The 22,079-nt window shown below is 40.7% G+C and overlaps 1 long non-coding RNA gene across 1 annotated transcript; it reads left to right on the top strand.

Annotated features, from left to right (window-relative positions):
* Positions 1-466: 466 nt before the first annotated feature.
* LOC115647490 lies at positions 467-21,350 on the top strand. Its single transcript, XR_003999332.1, has 3 exons — positions 467-479; positions 4,492-4,497; positions 21,268-21,350. It is a non-coding gene; the product is annotated as an uncharacterized LOC115647490 (long non-coding RNA).
* The last annotated feature ends 729 nt before the right edge of the window (positions 21,351-22,079 follow it).

Below are 22,079 nucleotides of genomic sequence, written 5' to 3'. Positions count from 1 at the left end.
TTCCTGAGTCTTTTCCCAATTCCTTGTGAAGCATTGCTTTGCATCCCAGCAATCCCTGTGCTTCTGTCCACATTTGGCACCATCTTTCAACGGTTTGTGTACTGTGCACTCTGCCTCTTCGGTCTGCAGGAATGGATCCTGAATTGTTCACCAATATGCTGCTCGCTCTCACTGCCACGTCACGAGTGGCAATGGAGTTATTCCTTGAACTACAAAGGCAAGAGAAGTTCGACATTGATCTCGCCACGCATAGTAGCTACGATACAAGATTGCTTGTGGCTGTCCCTGCCTGCAGGTATATGGGATCTTGGGGAGCAATTACCATACAGGTGGGGTGCCAATTAATTTATTTATTAAAGGGAAAAGGAAGTGGTGGGAATTTAACGATGAAATGCGATGGGATGGGGTGTATAAGGTGTTTACAATAGACATTGATGGGGGGGTTCTTATTGAACAGTGTAGGGAGTTTTAACAGTGGGGTACAGTAAGTGGGGTTCAGCACAATGGGATACAGTACAGTCAATAAGCAACTTACACCAAAAAAAAAAGGAAAGAAGCGGCAAAGGGTTTGGGAAGTTACACGGGGGGGGGAAGCAGCAAGGGGTTACAACAGGGAGACACGGAGAAGTACACAGAGGGGGAGATTGGAGAGGGGGAAAAACAGACATGGGAAAGTTCAGAGAGAGGTTGGGACAGAGGGAAGACGAATTCAAGCAGTAAAAACCTTATCTATCCTCTAACTTAATCAAACTTATATAAATTACAAGCAGCTTATACAAAGTAATAAAACAGGTACAGAATACAACCAGGCAATGGCTTTTTTAAATCTATCTTAATCAACGACTAGGCAAAACAACAAATATCACAATTCTAAGCAAACTATAACAAGCAACTATACAGAGCAACAAACCAACAAACTATAACAAGGCAGGTGAAACTTACAAGCTCTAAAAACAGCAAAGAATCCTGTGGCACCTTATAGACTAACATACGTTTTGGAGCATGAGCTTTCGTGGGTGAATACCCACTTCTTCAGATGCATGTGGTGGAAATTTCCAGGGGCAGGTATATATATGCTAGCAAGCAAGCTAGAGATAACGAGATCAGTTCAATCAGGGAGGATGAGGCCCTGTTCTAGCAGTTGAGGTGTGAAAACCAAGAGAGGAGAAACTGGTTCTGTAGTTGGCAAGCCATTCACAGTCTTTGTTCAATCCTGAGCTGATGGTGTCAAATTTGCAGATGAACTGAAGCTCAGCAGTTTCTCTTTGAAGTCTGGTCCTGAAGTATTTTGGTGCAGGATGGCCACCTTAAGGTCTGCTATAGTGTGGCCAGGGAGGTTGAAGTGCTCTCCTACAGGTTTTTGTATATTGCCATTCCTAATGTCTGATTTGTGTCCATTTATCCTTTTCCGTAGAGACTGTCCAGTTTGGCCGATGTACATAGCAGAGGGGCATTGCTGGCATATGATGTCATATATTACATTGGTGGATGTGCAGGTGAATGAACCAGTGATGGTGTGGCTGATCTGGTTAGGTCCTGTGATGGTGTCGCTGGTGTAGATATGTGGGCAGAGTTGGCATCGAGGTTTGTTGCATGGATTGGTTCCTGAGCTAGAGTTATTATGGTGCGGTGTGCAGTTACTGGTGAGAATATGTTTCAGGTTGGCAGGTTGTCTGTGGGCAAGGACTGGCCTGCCACCCAAGGCCTGTGAAAATGTGGGATCATTGTCCAGGATGGGTTGTAGATCCTTGATGATGCGTTGGAGGGGTTTTAGCTGGGTGCTGTATGTGATGGCCAGTGGAGTCCTGTTGGTTTCTTTCTTGGGTTTGTCTTGCAGTAGGAGGCTTCTGGGTACACGTCTGGCTCTGTTGATCTGTTTCCTTATTTCCTCGTGCGGGTATTGTAGTTTTGAGAATGCTCTACAATCTTAGCAAACTATGACTTATTAAACTAAAAAGCAAAACCTACGGTGCACCTTATGCTATATTACAGAGGGCAGAGTGGTATGTGCCCAGGATACAGCTCCGAAGGCAGCCCCCAAGGAAGCCAAGGGATGGTGGCTGCAGCAGTGGATACAGCTGAAAGCAGAGAGCAGAGCTTAGCAGCGGCACAAGCTTATTTTTGCAGCAAAGCGCGGCGGAGTTTAAGAGAGGTTTTGAGACACAGACCAAGGTTTAGCTTGAGTCTGTGTACTAGGGAAACAGAGCCAGCAGCTAAAGTAATAAAATAAAAGTAGGGAAAGTTTCACAGAAGAATTCTTACCAGTCCCCAAGGCAGCACAAAGGAAGAAGCAGCAGCAACATCAGAAGAAGGAAGAGAGCTCGGTACGGTCTTGATAATCAGGAGATCTCTCAGGCAGCAATTCGTTCTTCGTGGGGAGGGGGTTTAAAAACCAGGGGTACGCTCAGAAATAAAACGAGAGCAGAGAAAGGACCCCCCAAAACCCCTGGCTGATCAGACCAGGCAGCAATGCAGGAACCTTTCTGATGTTTGTTTCAAAAATGTCTGTTTTTAAAGGCAAACTTAGGCAGTTTCCCGCCAGTAATCCTGATAGGCTACCTCTGTCACAGGGGAGGAGGCACAGGGAAAAAACTGCAGGTGAGCACAGAGACATGCCTGGGCAGAGTCCTGTGCAATAGGTGACTCAAAAGCACATGAGGCCTATGACTCATGCCCAGGATATTAAAAACACAATAGGTCTTGCAGCTCTGGACATTGCCTGCCCTACATCAAGCCCAGGTTCAACAAGGTCATAACAGGACTAACCCTTTGAACAGGGTAGTGGTCCCACTTAGCACGCAGCACAAGTGGCCATCCCTTTGAGAAGGACAATGGCTCTTGGTAAGCAACTTAAGGGGCCCTCCCTTTGAGAAGGGCAGTGGCTCTGGTAAACAACTTAACAGCCAGGGAAGGGCAGCCACAGGAGGAGAACAAAAACAAAATGGAGTATGGGGACAGCTGTAAGAAACAAAATGGAATAGGGGGATAGCTGTAACAGACAGTGGCATTCACAGAGGTGGTGACCACAGTGGAACGCCGCTTTGGGGCTTGGGAAACAAGCACTGAGTGGTGGGATCACATTGTCATGAACATCTGGGATGATGAACAATGGAAGCAGAACTTTCAGATGAGGAAAGCCATATTCATGGGACTGTGTGATGAGCTCACCCCAGCCCTGCAGTGCAAGGACACGAGAATGAGAGCTGCCTGTCACTGGAGAAGCGAGTGGCGATTGCACTGTGGAAGCTGGCTAATGCAGACTGCTACCAATATATGCTAACCAGTTTGGAGTGGGATAGTTGACCGTTGGCCTTGTGTTGATGCAAGTGTGCAGGACCATTAATCACATCCTGCTCCGAAAGAGCAACGTGTGTGAGATTGTGGATGGATTTGCACAAATGGACTTCCCTAACTGCAGAGGGCTGATAAATGGCATGCATATTCCAATTCTCGCACCAGACCACCTAGCCACCGAGTACATTAATCGGAAGGCATATTTCTCTATGGTTCTTCAGGTGCTTGTGGACCACCATGGGCTGGTCCAAAAAGGTGCAAGACACACACATCTTTTGGACCACTGGCCTGTTCAGGAAGCTGCAAGCAGGGACTTTTTTCCTGGACCAGAAGATCAGTAGGGGAAGTCAAAATGTCCATTGTGATCCTGGGAGACCCTACCTACCCCTTAATGCTGTGGCTTATGAAGCCATACATGGGGCAACTTGACAGCAGCAAGAAGCGGTTCAGCAACAGACTGAGCAAATGCAGAATGACTGTTGAGTGTGTTTTTGGCTGTTTAAAGGCCTGCTGGCACTGCCTATATGGGGGGGCTGGACCTGGCCGACGACAATATTCCTATGCTTATAGCTGCCTGCTGTACTGTCCATAATATTTGTGAAAGGAAAGGTGAAACTTCACTCAGGGCTGGGCCTCAGAAGCTTAGTGCCTGGAGGCTGAATTTGATCAGCCAGAGATCAAGGCTATTAGAGGGGGACAGCGTGGGACCATAAGGATCAGAGATGCCTTGAGGCATCAATCTGAAGCGAAAAGCCACTAATATTTGTTGCTGTGCTCAAGGGTGCAGTGCTTGTAATGCTAGGAGGTGATTGTGATTGGTGCAGACGATGCACTGTGAAGGTTTAAGAAAATTGCCTGTTGCTTTGAAGGGCTGTTTGCTTTCAATTAATGGAATGAAGATTGCTTTCAAACCAAGACAATTCTTTTATTAAAAAACAACAACCAGAGGAGACAAAAAAACACAGCAGCGCTGTGGGGGATGGGAGAAGGAAGGATCTCCAAACTCCAACAGCTGTGACTGGATAGCCTCCTCCAGGTAGAGAAGAGTCCTGGCTGCATGCATCTCTGACCTCCAAGTCATACTCTACCTCTCAGTCCCCCTCCAGATATTTGTCCAAGATTTCCACCTCCTCACTTGGTCCACTCTAGACTGGAACACAAGCCACCAAAGTATCCACAGGGGCATTCGCAGTGGAGGTGGGGGTCACCAACGAGTATTGCGTCCAGTTCTTTGTTGGACTGGCAGCTTGTGGGTGGTGGTTTCCCTCCCATGCCTCGCAATAGGCGTTCTGCAGCTCCTTCACTTTGACACTGCACTGCAGTGTGTCCTGGTTACGGCCCCTTTCTGTCATGAACTGTGAAATCTGTCTGTAGGTAACATAATTCCTACAGCTGGAACACAGCTGGGACTGCACAGCTTCCTTTCCCCAAATGCCTGTGAGGTCCAGCAGCTCGGCATTTCTCCAAACAGGGGATCGCCTGGTGCATGGAGCAGGCATGAGACCACTGCATGCATCACCAAGCGAACACAAATGGGACTTTCAAATTTCCAAAGGAATTTATGGGGTAGGGATGACCGTTGGTCACCTAAGGGTGGGGCAGTAGAGTTCAAACTGATGACCAGAGAGATGAGTACAGGCATTGTGGGACACTTCCCAGAGGCCAATCACAGTGGCTGTAATCGATCACACTGTCTACACTGGCACCACAGCACTGTAGTCCCTGAGCAGAAAGCTCTACACCTCTCATTGGGGTGGTTTTTGCAGTTTCCGCACACTAACCGGCTTGGCAGGGTGTATACCTTGGGAGTTACAGTGCAGAAAGCTGCCTTACTGAGCAGAAACTTGCCAGTGTGGACAGAACCTATCTCTCCATATTGCTGTGCCCTATCCAGGCCAGAGATTTCTGCAGAAACCACACTAACTCCTGTAGATTTCCCTCCACAGCAGCTGCTGAAGAGACACAGTAGGACCTGGTTAGTAATACATCTTTTCCTGGAGAAAAGTTGCCACAAGGGAGGGGAATCCAGCAGAACTACACAGAGAGGTAACCAGCCAGCCAACACAGCTCCTGCCTCTGTGGATCTAGGCATGACATTCCATGTTTATCCACTGCTGGGGTAAGCAGACCTTTGTTTATGGAGAGATGTGTGGGAGTGGGGGAGGGAAATGGTATGAAAAGACATTTTGGAGAGTGAAATTTCCTTTCTCTCTTACACTGGAAGATCTGCTTTATGGAACCCTGAAAGGCCACAAGATCTGTCAATAACCTGGCCGGGGAAATAATGACAACTCAAACAATTAGCTTTCTTCAACCTTTCACAAACAGTTCTCTGTAATGCTTTAAGAACAAGATCACATGCATGCAAAAGAGAAGGCACTAAAGAGCAATATTGTGTCCGCATCCTCAGTGCTGTTTGCATGGTGATCCCATGGGTCATCAGTGGGGATAGATCCCTATGTCCATACAAAGCAATGGGGCTTGACGCAGAAACTGGGGTTCTTCCCACGCATCGCAGTGCCATAGTAAATAGTCAATACATTTAACGATATTTTAAAATAGAATTATGGGATGAGTTGTTTCTTTTAATTTTTTTGTGCAGCTTTAGTATCTATGCAACACCCGCCCAATTTAGCAAAATGAAATGTGTATTGCGCAACTAAATACTACAGCAAAGAATAAAAGTATATTACAGTTTAGTTGTGCCCAGTTTATAATCTGCTTCCCCAAGAGCGAGTCCACATAGACGTAATGAATCAGCCTTAAATCTAATCAGCTTAATTTATTTCAACAGAATTCAACAGCACTAGAGTTAAAGTGAGAACCAGGCTTCGACTCTGTCTTTTCATGCCATGCTCAGAAGATGAGGACTGTTTTACAAGCAGGAGGAGCTTTACCACATCTCAGTCCTGTCCAGGCCGGAGATTTGCTGGGATGAAGATGAAAGAACCTTAGATCTGTTGTGTTTACAAGTGATTCCCTCTAAAGCCTGTATAATCTTTTTTGTTTCCCACTTTAAAAAAAAATTTATCCCACATCCAAGGCACAATGACTGAATGACTGTAATGTTTAATTGCACTGGGTACAAATCCAGTTTAATAGTCCAAACCTTTTAAAATTATTAGATTCATTTTTCCTGGTGGAAAAGTTTGTGATTCTTATTTGTTTCTAGTTTCAGGAAATTATACCCTTACTCTTGTAGCTTGTATATAAAAAAAATTGCATATGTATCACCTATCAGGCAAGCTCTCTTTGTGTCTGATCCAGTTCCTATTAAAGTCAATGGAAAGACTCTCACTGACTTCAATGAAGCTTGATTGAGATCTTTACAATGAAAACAAGTTTACCCATTTATTGAAAGGAAGGGCTTTCAGAGTTCTGAAGATAATACGCTTTCTGGACAGTTGGTACAGTTGAGCAATCTACCAAGCCTTTCATTCTCCCATCAGAATCAGAGTAGACTGCTGCGGCTGTTGCCTGATTTTAGGGGATTAAATATTATTGTTCATATAATATGGGTTATAAGCTTGCCAATTGATCTGATCAGAAGATAATAAGGTTCTTGTCCCAGAATAGGGCTACAAAGAGTTTTGCAAGGACCCTCAGGATGTATGACAAGGCTACTTACACTGAAAACAAAATACAGACTTAAATACTTTTATTGAAATAAATATAAAAATAATCAAATGGAAAAGTAATCAATGAGAATTGCAAATGAAATAATATTGTTCTAGAAGTATATGTGGTGTGTAGTGAGGCCTTACTGGAACTTTCTTTTGGTATTCTTGATTTATGCTTCAATTTCTATCCTGTTTTTGGTATACAGTGCTGATTTGATCTTCAGCCTCAGGTCCCTCAGGTCCTTGCCCCACATTGCCTTTATTTACCACACAGACATTTTCCACTGTGCTCTGTGCTCAGGGTTTTCCACTGGAGCTGAGCACAACTATCAATATGGGAACATTCACATGTGAAAACCGAGACCTCAGTCCTTACTTCATCAAAATGCCCATTGACATGAGTGGGAGTTTTCCCTGAAACTAGACCTGGATTAAGAGATTGTAATGAGAATGTATGAATGTGGCAAAGAGTAAAATGTCACTATCACAGCCAGTGAAGAATGTAGGGTTTTCAATATGAAGGGGAAAAAAGTTGTAAAATTCCATAAACTTTCTGTGCCATTTTGTCTACTTAAATTTTTTTTTTCATATTAACGTGCAGTCCAGATCAAACCAAAACAACAAAAAATGTTCTTGTTTTTTTTTTCCCCTTTACTTTTGCCTGACTATAGGGCTGCTGGGAACTTTCCCTCCCCTTTTTTCATTGGCTCAGTAAGCTAACCACAGGAGATCATGACCTCAAAGATATATTCTTCCCCTCCTTTCCTTTCTGAATCAATGTATCCACCATCCCAATAATAATTAAACATTTTTTAAAAGTAACTCTAGAAGAGCTTGTCCTTCAGAGTTCAAATCTCAGCAAACAACTTGCTGCAGCTCTAATGAAAATCTGTATCTGTAGCTCTGCAAAAATTGCCTAAAATGGTACATCAAAAGTTAATATGTATGTACAGATAGAATATGCATATAGAGATTCAAAGTTTTCTGCACCATAATATTTAATGAAATAAGTTATTCAGTCCTTACATTTAAGAAAATAAAAGAAGTGGTGCATTGACTCAAAGCGCTAGTATGTCATGTTCCTCCCTCCGTATTCACTGATTGCAAATTCACATCTCAGTACCAACAGAGGGATCTGAACTTAATGAACTGATGTGACAGGTTTTGGCATCCTAGGTTAGGTAAACTTGACAGGAAAGTTTCTTTGTTTATGTATATATCTGCAGATTACATAAGCAAACTGGCAAGTACTTGGCTTAAAACAAATTCACTGCTCACTGGAGGTGAGATCAATAACACAACGTATATACTCCTTTCCTCAACACTACCCCTAGGGAATTGAATTCTTCTTCTTCTTGATATATGATGCAGTTTAAAGAAAAGAACAAGATATGTTCTTAAAAAATACATCTATCAGAATTGCCATCAGCATTGTAACATTTTCTTCAACTAATCAGGTATTATATTAGGCAGTACTAATATGACTAAGAAGTGTTCTTCAACTGTCTTTTACCTATATCCATGCAGCAAGCACCACTGAAACAGTACAAAGCCCAGGCACAAAGACACATTGCTAGACTTTAAAAAAAAAAGTTAAAAAGATTCTAACACACAAAATGTAAATATATCTGACTGACTGTACAGAAAAGGGGAATTTTGTAGCTGACTGGGGAAGGAATGATATTTTTTTCCCTTCTGTATCTTCTTGTGACCTGAAATATAATACATCACTCAGGAGTGACAGGACTGGATTATCTGCCAGGGATGCTCCTGAATTACTGTAAACAGCTTGCCATTCCCAGTAGAAATAGGTGCAAAATTCAGACGGAAATTCAGGCTCGTCCCTTACCACACAAATCCAGTAACTTGCATACAGTAGTTACTAACTGTGCAGTAATGCTGTGTTTTTCCTATACAATTATCCCATAAATGAAATTCATAGTGCATTTTGAAGTGCCAAAGAAAGAAAAAGTTTTTCACATTTGAGGTTCATATATACATTTAAATGTAAGACATGTTTTGTTTGCACAGCCACTTCATGTATGGGTAGGTGCTTTTCATCAGCAGAGTAAATGACAGCAAGTCTTTTCATTAAAAAGCTTGTTTTAGGGAGAATATTGCACATAATACTAATTAACTGTGTCATGCAATAGTAGGAAAATGCAAAATACTGTGAACTGGTCCCATTTTTAATTTATTTTCATTTAAAAGTGTCATGCTTTTATATTTTAGATATATCAGAACTTAGGATGTACTAGTATTTTACTATAAGCACTCAGACCAAACCTAACACAAGTAGTCGTTAATCACGTAAGCAAACCCATTCATTTCAAGGGAACTATTTGCATAATTAAGGGTGCTTGTTCACTTACGTTGTTTTAAAACAAAAACCAAGAAGCCTCTAGATAATATGCTTAGGGCTAGTCTACATGGCACTGGTGAAGTGCACCAGAGAGACGTGACTTGTAAAGTGCTGTGCTCTAACTGCCTTGTTTAGACTCTGCTGACATGCTCTAAAAGGTTTCTAGTTCATGTTGACACAGTCGACTTCATTACTTCAGACCAAGTATCTTTTAGAGTGTGCCAGCAGGGTCTACACAAGGCAGTTAGAGCACAGCATATTAGAGCACTTTACAATCTCACCCCTTTGATGCGCTTTGCCAGTGCTATGTATACAAGCCATAAGATCATGGATCAGATTCTCAGTTAAACTAAGGCACTATTTTAGCAGCAAAAAGTGGGAGCAGATTACATTTATACCCATGTTAAAGCCCTCTTGACTATCCAGAGGACAAAAAAAGGTGGTCCATGGGATTGTGGGATATTTTTGGCAGACTCCCAGAGCATGAGGCCAGTGGGGCTGCATTTATACTGCAAATCAATAGGGCTTAAACCCTTGATCCTGACTTGACTTAGGCTCAGACCTTCCACCCCATGCAGTCCCGTGACCCTGGGTTAGCATAACTTGAGTGTAGATGGAAGAGGGGTCAGGCTTGAGCTTGAACCTTGGGTTTACACAGTTGTGAAGACATACTGTTAGAGGCCTAATATTTCAGCCTTTGCTTGTGTGAGAGAATGGGAGTACAGTGAAGTCCATAATTTGAGTAAGGCCCTAGGATCAACCCATGCAAATGAAAGTAGATTGTTTTGGAGTTTAGCACTTGAGTTTCCCTGGAAGCTTAATGATCTTTGTGATAAATGAAGGGGGAGGGAGTTAGCTCCCTTTTCTGAACCCAGCCATATGCATAGGTAAAAGAAAGTGAGTGGGCACCTGGCCAAAAGAGCCAGTGGGAAGGTAGAACTTTTTAAAATTGAAACAAGTCTCCCCTTTTGTCTATTTGTTGTTGTTCTTGGAGAGATGCAGACAGGGATGCAACTATGCTGTAAGAAGCTTGGAGCCAGATATGAAAAATCTTTGGTATCATACCTAGAAACTATTCATTTGAAACCCCAAATATGTAAGTAGATCAGGAAATGTCCAGGAAGACGCAATCAGGTTTATCTTCTTGTATTTGTTTATAGCTCATGGACTTCTCTGTGCTAACCCAAGGTGCTTTTGTTTTGCTTGTAACCATTAAGCTGGACCTGAAGAAACTATTCTTGATGCTTAATCCTTGTATTTGCTCTTTTTAAATCTAGTAATAGCCTAAGTTCCCAGATGTATTTTCTTCCTTTTGTTTTTTTTTAATAACATTTACCTTTTTTTAAGAACAAAATTAGATTTTTATGTTCTAAGAGGTTTGTGCACATTTTGTTTAATTAGCTGTTCGCAGCAGCTGATTTCCTTTGTTTTCTTCTCAGCTCTTCCCCAGAGGGCTTGAGGCTACCCCACAGGAATGAATTCCCAAGTGAGCGTTCCTGGGCTCTCAAAGGGGTTTTGCATTTGGGTGGTGGTAGCATTTACGAATCCAAGGTCAGAGAAAAGCTGTAACCTTGGAAGTTTAATACAAGCCTGGAGTGGCCAGTAAGAGTGCTTACGGCCTCCCACCTTTTGCACTCGAAGTGCCAGAGTGAGGAATCAGCCTTGACAAACTTCTACACAAAATCTGATTCTGAGTCCCTAGTTTCCACTTGCTTCACCAGGGTCCTAATTCTAGAAACTGTAGTGCACAGCCCTCTTCCTTTCTCTTATAGGTAGTTCATTGTTTTCAGATAGATTGTCCTCATTCACATGAACAAGAATTTGCAGGATCAGTTCCCAAATCAGCAGGGCCAGGCTGCAATGCAAGAAAATATTTCCTCCTCCTGCTCTATAAGACAAATTATATTCAAGTTTTAACTCTAGCAAAAATGGCAGCAGCTGAGGTGTACATTTCCAGCCAGGCTTCACTGTAGCTATATTTTGGGGTTTGATCATCTTTGTTCTGAGTGTCATTCCTAACAGGATAATGACTTCATAAGCATGGCAAAGGCCACACTCATTTTCTCCCTCCTCCCCCCCACTGGAGAGCTGTGAAAAGACAGCTGAACAAAAGTTGTTAGAGAATGCTAAATTGAAAAATCACACAACAAATTCAGTCAGGTTTTTTAAAAAATCTAATCTCTATATATGTGAATTTAGAACAGGGGTTTCAATAGGGTTAAGATTAAGAACAATGCAGTATGCAAATGTTGCTTCTGCAAAGGGTATGGAATAATTCCTATCTCTGCTCATAATTACATGGTAGAAAAGTACCAGATGAAATGGTGGCAGGCTTTTCCCAATTTCAAGATATTATTGGACTTAGTTCTTCTCAGTTACACTACTATAAATCCTGAATAAGCATTCAGTACTACAGCCCTGACTCACAAGACTAGTTTCTGTAATGAACTACACACACAGGGACTACATCCATGTTAACCCTTATGGAAAAGTTCTATAGAATGTAATTAGAGAATGATATAATTCTTTTAGGAGTTTGAGCTATTTATAATATCAATATATTTTTAATAAATTGTCATATAGAATTCAATATCAAGGATACAGTTCAAATAGCCTTCCTATGGACAACTAAATTCTATAGGTTTTAAAAATAATTTATATTGAATTTTATAAAATTTCTACAGAACACATTCAGGTCAATCTCTTAATTTTTATATATTTACATAAGCTTAGCGTTGCCTTTTCGCCAGTGACATTAATAGATTTTCTTCAGTTTGACACCACTGTAACTGGGAATTGAATTTGACCCATTGAATGTCACCACACTGATAAAGCATCAATGAACTCAAAGTACTCTTATACATTCAGATAAGAACTAAAGAGCATTGCTTAGCCCTAGACATAATTTTCAAAGCATCACACTTTCCATGTCTCATCAAGGAAATGATGAAGCAGTGATATGTTGGGAAACAATTTATCCGTTGATTAAAGGTTAAAGAGGGGATTTTTTTTAGCGGAAGACTCCTTTTTGTTATAATTAGTTTTCATGAACTGCCCAAATGTATAATAAAATGGACATTAAAAAGAAAGTCATGTTCAGGATTTTTATACTGTTTTAAACCTTGTAGTGAATTCAGCATATAACAGCAAAGCAATGGGAGGTCTCACTCCTTCTCAGAAGTTTTGAAAGGTTTAAAAATAGGGCTTCTAGCTGGAAAAAAAAGATGCAGAATAACAATCTGAGAATGACCGAAATATGCAGGAGAATTGGCAGATCTAATTTCCCAAGATATTAGAGTATTATATTTTTCCTTTCAGGAAGAATTGGCTGAAGTTACTAAGGCCTATATCTTCCAAAGTATTCAGGCATCTAACTCCCACTTCCCCTCTGGGGCTCCTCCTTAGTCTGTGAGCCCCTTCCTCCCAGAAGCACATTCTTCCCTGAGAGAGCTTCCTGTGCAGATTGGGCTTCCTGCCATTTTGGGAGATTCATTTTCCCTGAGAACAGGCGTTACTGGTTTCCTGCTTTCTGCAGCTCCCCCTTTAAAAATCTACTATCCCTATGAGCAGCCCCTAGGCTGCATGCTTTGACAGACTCATCAGAAAATTCCCTGTCTCCAGGAGAACCATCCTGTAAGCTCTCTGCTCTAGGAATGCATCTTCAAAGCTCTCTACTCCAGTAAGCTCTCCTGATTAGCTCCGTTGGGAACTCCTCTTCTCAAGAGCCTCTTGTCGTCTTGGGAGTGCCTTTCTGACAGTTAAAGTAATCTTTTTATTAGATCCAGGTGTTTGTTTGACAATTAACTATTAAATGGACACCTGGGCAGTTAATTACCAGTTGGTGGGCCTTCAGAAGGCAATCCTGGGCAAGATGGACCCTGATTCCCCTTAAAGGAACCATGACAATGCCTACCTGCCTCTTTATGTGCCTAAATATCTTTGAAAATCTGGTTCCAAGTCCCTGCAAACACTGGCACTCATCTTGCATCCACAGGTCAATCCATCCACTTCACTGGGGCTCCACATGGATACAGGGGGTCTGCTCATGTGGAACTCATTGCAGGATTGGGGGTCATCAATTCTGATTACGTATTCAGGATTATGCATGATATTTTAAACATCATTTTAGGAAAGTCTGATGGCCCTGAATTGTCACGTGACTAATGACGTCTTCAGTCATTCAGGACACGCTGATGAAGTTGTGAATGATGGATCATGAAATTCATCACATCTGATCAGATTATTGGTTCATTTACTCTGTTATGCTGGCTCCAGCACTGGCCAGTAACTGATGCTGAGAGGCTGAAAAAGAGACAATGAATCTGACCAGTTGAGCAATGGGGTAGGGGAATTCCTTCCTGACTCCTGATGCGCTCAGTTTATGCCTTGGAACATGTGAGATGGTTACCTCAGTCTCACAAACATGTGCATTCTTCAAGTATATTATTGGACCTAAGATTATCCAGCCTTTTTTCATATTCAGCTACAAGTCCTGCACACTTTATGCAGGCAAACATGCTACTGAAGTCAATGTGATCCGGGTTTCTTCACTAGGACTGCAGGAGCAGGTTTACAACATTTAACTATGTTGATATGTATTTACATGGCTCTCATCATCATAGTAGCTCAGCCACTATTCAAATCAAAAGACCCTTGTATAACGTAATTTATAAAATTAGACTCTGAAAGTCTTTTCATTTCTCCCCATAACTAATTATGCCTCCAAATCTTAGAAATCCAAAGTTAAAAATATCACAACTGAGTCACCCCACAAATAACAATTCAATTGAATATTACAAGCCCTACAGAAAACATAGATATGACACATTTCTGAAAAACGCTAATCTCTTTCTCTCTACACCTGAACTTGCAGGCCTTACTGAGGTTAAGAAGTCACCATGAGTGAAATCCTGGCCCCATTGAAATAAACGGGAGTTTTGTCTTTGACCTCAGTGAGGCCAGAGTTTCAACCTCAAGTTAATTATGACTGTTCACATGCAAAATTGGTATCCATTTAATTTATATATGGGTGATGAAGACAGCTTAGTAGGGGTTGAAATAACTTGCTTAGTCTTAGAAGGTCTCGAGACAGGCTGCAGTATTGTGTGTCATGGAATCTAAGCTGTTATGTTATTGCCCATTACAGCAATGCCATTAATATATATATATATCACTTCACAATACTATTATAATTATCCAAAGCAAGTCATCAGACCTTTTCAAACAAAATTATTCTCCTCCTTGTTGCTGATCTCACTTGCTGTCTCTATTCTACATGGACAGTGCTTTCTTCTTTTATTTTCCATCTCCCACATCAAATTTAAGTTCTTTGCCTTTACCTTTAAAGTCCTACCCCACTGTACCAACCTGCTTCTCTGACACTGTATCAGCCCCCTCTACGGCACTTAAAATGACAGCCTCAAAGCTCCATTTCTCTACTTTCCATGCCATCCACTACACATGTAATTCTTCTCCTGCCCAATTCCTCTCTCTTCCCCCAAAGGCTATCTCCTTAAAGATTCACTTTTCCCATGATAGCAATATGAAGTAAATTAAATCAAACATTTAGAAAACAACAAAAAAAGTCTTGATAATTCCATCCTCCGGTAATTCCTTCTGAAGAGAAGGAAAAGAGGCTGGCCTGTCATCTGGCACAACACAAAATACAGAGTTCACATTTAAATGATAAATTAAGAGGCAAACCAAATAGAATATGACAGAAGTTCTCAACCTTTTTTTACATGAGCGAAATTCCCTCCCTGCCCACGAGTTCTGCTGTTGATTTACATAGGGTTAGGAGTTCAGCTTATAACTTGACAAGAGTTACCACTTTTAACCAGCCATCCTCAGATGCATCTCAGACTCCAATCTTCCAGTCCCTACGGTGCATCAAAGGAGGAATTCTGGGAATCACTGCAATAGAATTGGACATGCACCTAGCATTAGAAAAAGGCTGATTACAATTGACAGACTAATTCACTCCAGTGGAATCAGGAATAGAGACTGAGCGCAGGCTACTGCCATCCCAACCCTCACCCTACGCAAATACTGGTGACCCCTCCTTGAGGTTATGAGTCCTGACACACAGCTGGAAAAAGAACAAATGTGTCAAATTTTGATATAGCCTAACCAAAATACCTTGTCATCTTTTCATATTGACATGGCTGGAATGAGTAGACTTTGCTGAGTGACAAATTAATTGGGTATCAAAAGACCTGAATTTGTGCCTGTAATTACCAGGCTGGTTTTCAGCCTCTCTGGAAGTTCACAATAAGAAGAAAACGAAAGGTATTTCAAACTCAGAATAACTCTAATGCGAGTGCTAAATCAGATTGGAAGCACCTCATTCATTTTATTTCCACCCCATCCCCATTATTGGTTAACGCCCACTGGCAGTTTTGTGTTTATGCCTAAACATGACACTTCTTTCTTCTCACTATAGATAAGGTTTGGAAGATGTCAGGGTTAACAACTTTTAAAGTAAAAAATAAAGCATCACTTAGGCTCCCAAACAGGAAATTCTCTTTCATGTGTATGAATGTGTCTCTAAGAGAGAGAAGGCAAAAGGAGGTTAGTGATAGTCAATAAGAAGCACTCATGGCTGATGGGCAGATAATTGGAGAATAAGAGGACATGCTTATCAGAGTCCAACAGCCTAGAGGAAGGAGATGCCTTTGCCAGCAGTAGATCTAACACTTGACTGAGTGTGCAGTTAGACACAGAACAATGATCACAGAATTGGGTGCAGTCAGCATTTAATACCCTGCAGCTGTGGAAACAGTAAGATAATCCATTTGGCTGTTGTGGGATTGAGTAACATTCTAACTGTTGTACCATTAGACTTCAATGGGGGCTCAGAAATAACAAAACAATGGCAGTTGAAGGAAACTTCCGATAATTCACTAGCACTTTGAGACATTCTCTTTTTTTGAAATGAAAGGCATTACCCAAAGGTTAAACATCTTTCACTTCATTCACCAACAGTATAACCTAGTTACAGTACAGTTACATGCACACAATCCATACACTGTGCACAGTACTGTACACTTAATGATTTTGTCTGGGATATAAGACTACCAGGTAAGAATTAAAAATACATTATAAGTAATTATATATAATAATATCCATCATTGTTGTGCTGGATTTCTGTTGTATGCTATAAAATAAGGCTAGGTGAAGAACTAAACAATGTTATTTTTAAATGTCATTCTACATTACTACATTTTACATTACTATTCACAAGTAATAAAATAAAAGTATGTAAAGCTGGCTGGGAAAAGAATTGTCTATTTGGGAGGAATTTCTGCCGTATTCAAGCTTTTCTGTTCCAAAATAGAATGAAAGCAAAATATTTTGAAATTTCCTGTGAAGTGAAATTAAAATATAGATATAGATTTATTTCTGGTAGACTGAAACATTTCACTTCAATAACATTAAAAGCTTTCATCCCAACTATGACTTCTTTATATTATGATATAATTAAAAAAAATTAATAAAAAGTTTCAAACTGGAAAAATCAAATATTCTGTTCCAAAAAGTTTGAAACTGAACCTTTTCTTTCCTTATTGGAATGCTCCATTATGCTGTGGATTTTTCTAAAAATTTTGTCAAAATCAAGACATTTCTATGAAATGTTTTGCTTTTCAACAAACTAGCATTGTTCAGTGGGAAAAAAAACATTCTGCCAGAAACTTTCTAGCCAGCTCTAGTTATCAATATAATGTGGGAAACAGTTGGTCTGATTCACCACTGCATTATTCCTGCCTTACACTGGTGGTACTCCATTGACATCAAAAACAGGACAAGTGAACTAAGCTAAATGGCATAAAATGGGAGTAACTACTTTTATTACTTGTGAATAATAATGTAAAATGGCATAAAATGGCATGAAATGGTGAATCAGGACTGATGTTACAATCATAGTCTTTATTTTACATATGAGTGGGAAATATAGGTTTGATTCACTGTTTGTGCCACATGCAGTTATTTGCACCAGTTCAGAGTGAGTGCAAAGAGACTGTAAGACACTACCATTCACATGTGACAGGCTTTTACACCCAGTTTGCACTCTCTTTGCATGGGTGCAAATGACCTTGCAAGGTACTGACCAATAGCATATTAGACACTAAGGATATGTCTATATTGCAAAAGACTCACAGCTTTGAGTCTCCAAGCCTGGGTCAATTGGCTGGGGCTCAGGCTCCTGGACTAAAAATAACAGCGTAGACTTTTGGGTTCGGACTGGGGCTCAGGCTCTGATACCATTCCCCCTTATCAGGTTTCTGAGCCCCACACTGCTATTTTTAGCTCCACAGCCTGAGTCCAGTGAGACTAAGCTGATTGACTCCATGCCATGGTATCATAAACAGATAAGTAAGAGTTAATAGAACAAAAGTGCTTCATATCTCTTTTGCCTGGAAAGGATTAACAAGATCAGTAAGCCAGGCTGTCACCTGACCAGAGGACCAATCAGGGGACAGGATACTTTCAAATCTTGAGGGAGGGAAGTTTTTGTGTGTGCTGTTAGTTTTTGGTTGTTGTTCACTCTGGGGGCTCAGAGGGACCAGAAGTGCAACCAAGTTTCTCTCCAATCTCTCCGATACAGGCTCTTATAAGTTCAGAATAGTAAGTACTAGGTAGATAAAGCGAGTTAGGCTTATGGTTGTTTTCTTTATTTGCAAATGTGTATTTGGCTAGGAGGAGTTCAAATGTGTATTTGGCTGGAAGGAGTTCAAATTTATATTTTGCTGAAAAGATTTTAATTTGTACTTGAATACTTAGGCTGGGAGGGTATTCCCAGTGTCTATAGCTGAAAGACCCTGTAACATATTCCATCTTAAATTTACAAAGATAATTTTTACCTTTGTTCTTTCTTTAATTATTTTTTTTCTTGTTTAAGAACCTGATTGTTTTTTTTTATTCTGGTGTGAAACCCCAGGGCATGGGGTCTGGATTCACCAGGGAATTGGTGGGGAGATAGGAGGGAAGGGGGAGAGAGAGGCTAATTTCTCTCTGTGTTAGGATTACTGTCTCTCTCAGGGAGAGTCTGGGAGGGGGAGAGAGAAGGAGGGGGGAAGGTGCACTTCCTCTCTGTTTAAGATTCAAGGAGTTTGAATCACAGTGATCTTTCAGGGTAACCCAGGGAGGGGAAGCCTGGAAGAGGCAACGGTGAGGGAAAGAGTTTACTTTCCTTGTGTTAAGATCCAGAGGGTCTGGGTCTTGGGGGTCCCGGGCAAGGTTTTGAGGGGGACCAGAGCGTACCAGGCACTGGAATTCCTGGTTGGTAACAGCACTACAGGTTCTAAGCTGGTAATTGCGCTTAGAGGAATTCATGCTGGTACCCCATCATTTGGACGCTAAGGTTCAGAGTGGAGAATTATACCATGACACATGGATTTTTCTTTCCAGTGTGGACATAGCCTATATGTTCAACCTCTTCACAGTTAAAGCTAAAACATGCTTTCTCTTAGTTATTTCCCTAATTTTGTGTCCTTTCCCAAAGAAAATATAACTTCCACTTCTAAGTGTGCATGTGCAGTTGGTAGGTAGCAGAGATTTTCTCCAATTTGAAGTATTGAGACAAGGTTTTCAGGTATGGGATTCCACACAAAAAAAAGTCCAATATGTTTTGAATTTTTTTTTGCCACATAGTCTCTAAAACTCTAAAACTAGCTCATCCTAGTAACCTCAAGTGAGGTTTATCTGAAAGATTTTGAGTAGATCTAATACAAAGGACCAATTATAAGAATATATATTTGAGAAGTTATTCACTGCTAAATTAAAAATGTTGGGATCTTACACACATTTAAGGGCTCTAGATGAAAAGTGTCTATCCTTCCCTGTCGCTTTACCTTCAGAATAGAAATCAGATTGCTACATAGTTGTAACAAGATTTTCCTGGGGATGGGGGGGAATTCACAACAAAGCTCTTCCACTGGTTACCTACCCAGTTGTGTCTTTACTGATACCCCTCAGTTTCCAGCAGCCAAAGCTCTAAATTACTTATCTGCTGGTGGCATCTTCTTCATCCCCACACACAACCCTCCACAGAGAACAGAAAAATCTGGTGACTTTCTCCATGTATTCCTTTCAGATATTTGTTCTTGGCATCCATTTTTGCAGTGTTGAAGCTGCGGAGTTGGTCCCCACATATGAAAGAGACAAGGTGGATTAGTTAATATCTTTTACTGGCATCAGTGGCTATGCCAGCAGTAAATCAGATCAAAAATAAGTTTCACCCAGAATTTTGACTTTTCAAAGTTATTTTGTTTCTCGGTGTTCAAAACAAACCCAATCTTCAAATTACACCAAAATTCTTCACGAGATTTTTTAGTCAATATTTATAAAAAACAATTGCACTAAGGTAAATGGAGACCTGTGAGTGTTAAGGAAGGCAGCATTTGGCTTTTCATGATTACAAATTTGGAGGAATATTCATTGCTTTGTACATTTTTTGCAGTTTTCAATGGCCCTTTAAAAAAATAAATACTATTTTATCACATGTTCATGATCAGCGCATTGTAGAATGGCTATATATCCTTTAACTTATAACAGTAAAATATATATTCAGATCCATGCACTAAACTTAAATAGGGCACCTCCTTCCCTATCTAAATGTCATTTTCATGCTCCAATTTGACTTTGAGGTTTATGGGATACCACAGTCAGGAAACAGGGTTGAGCCTGTTATCTGAGCAGGGTTAGACTTCATAGGATCTATAGATCCAATTTTTCAAGCTACTCAGTTAGGCTTCAAATCTGCAAACACTTACACACATGCTTAACTTTGCTAACATGCAGCCTCATTACATTCACTGGGGCTACTCTCAATGGTAAAGTTACTCTCATGAGTACATGTTTGCAGGATGGGGGTCTTAGGGTGATTTGGGTCCTATTGAAGTCAGTGGCAAAACTCCCATTGACTTCTGTGGAGCCAGGATTATATCCTTAGACTCTTTGCATCTGTGGGTGACTTAGGAAAATACACATGCAATTCAGGTCTTGATTTTGAAAGTTGGAACCATCATGTTGTGGTAGAAGTGGGGCTGCTCTGTAATTAATAATACTGTGTGTGACCTGGTTATCAGGATAGTTACTGTATGCCATAATGAATTAAATGTTGGAGTGTTTATTGTATGATTATGCTAGGTTAGTGCAACAGGGCTTTTGGGAAACAAACTGGAAGGCAAAACAATTACTCAAGCTCAGATGCCTACTAGTAAACTCTTCAAACTGGACAAGAGACAAAAACTGAGCTATTAAATGTGAAGCTTCTACCTTCTGGGCTCCAACCAACCAGTGCAGCTTGCTTTGCCAATGCTAGCAACGAACAGATCAAAGGTGGGGCCACTGTTTGTGAGCTGCTCAGGAAAATTGACTGACAGACACTGCTGGGAATATGGAAAAATTAGCCCTTCCTAGGCTCCCATCACAGCATGGCAAGACTTTAGGTAAAAGAGACAGTCATATAGACTGGCTATTATTTTAAAATCCTTTTCCTCTTATGTTGCATTTTATTCCTAGATGGAACCAATACCCTGGTTTAAGAAGTCATTATATTCACCAGTGAACATAGGTTTTAAATGGGACCTAAGAACTGCAGATGCTGAACCCAGCTGTATCTGCTGAGTAAGTAGAGTTGAGCACAGGGTGATGCAGCCGAGGGTGTAAGAGTGAGAGAATCATGTGGCTCCATTCTAGGAGAAGTAAAGGAACAACATTTATCACTGGAATTGCAGCACTCAGAATGCTCAGAGATAGGAAAGTCCTCCAACTGTGACATGTGTCCTGCTTAGCGTGGTCTTTCAGCTATTCAGTGTTTAGGGTCCAGTCCTACTCCCACATTGGTTAAGTTGAGGAATCTTTGAAATATGTGAAGGTTACCTTTTCTAATAGCATCAGACTAATTTCTAAGCTTTGCATCATAAATATGACACATTTTAGCAATGAGAGTACATAACCATTGGAACAAGCTACCATGGGAAGTGACAGATTCTCCATCTCTTGATGTCTTCAAATGAGGATTGATGCCTTACTGAAAGATATGTTTTACTCAAACACAAGGTATTGGGCTCAATATAGGGGTAACTGGATGAAATTTAATGGCTTGTGCTATTCAAGAGGTCAGATTATATAATCTAGTGGTCCTTTCTAACCTTAAAATCTATGTATGAAAGAGCAGAAACATGAATAAGGAGCTATGAGTTAGGATATATACACAGAGCCTGTTCAAAAGCCCATTGAAGTCAAACAGAAAGATCTCCAGTCAAGGCCAACTCCAGCTTTTTTGCTGCTCCAAGTGGTGAAACAAAACAAACAAACAAACAAACAAAAACAATAAAGCATCAGTGCTAGAGTTTAAGTGAATACTTCCTGGGTATGTACAGTCTATCACAAAATTAAATACTAAAATCCTTGTACTAGGTCACAATGAGTCTGATATCCTATGTATCCTTTATAGTTTAAAGAAACAATTATATTCTTTTCACAGTATTAATTGAGAGGAATGAGCTGGAAGTCACGCCCATCAGTCTTTGAAAATGGTTAACTACATTTGATAACTAAAACACTTGCAGTTAAATTATAAATTAACTGACAACTAAGGAGGATGAGATTTGGAATAAATCAACGAGTCTGGACTTTGTGTCTTTTAAGTGTCCCTGGGATAGTTATACAAAATTATCAGTTTAGGCAGTGAATATTGGAATGTGTCCAAATGCCTAGCTAAAACGGACATATCCAGGATATACTGTATTGCTACACTTGTGTATTTTAGAGGCATAATTTCTAATACATGATCCAGT

Source organism: Gopherus evgoodei, chromosome 3 (assembly GCF_007399415.2).
Source record: "Gopherus evgoodei ecotype Sinaloan lineage chromosome 3, rGopEvg1_v1.p, whole genome shotgun sequence".
Taxonomy (NCBI): Eukaryota; Metazoa; Chordata; order Testudines; family Testudinidae; genus Gopherus; species Gopherus evgoodei.
The sequence above is the reverse complement of the archived record's forward strand: the minus strand, read 5'-3'. Positions and strand labels throughout refer to the sequence as shown.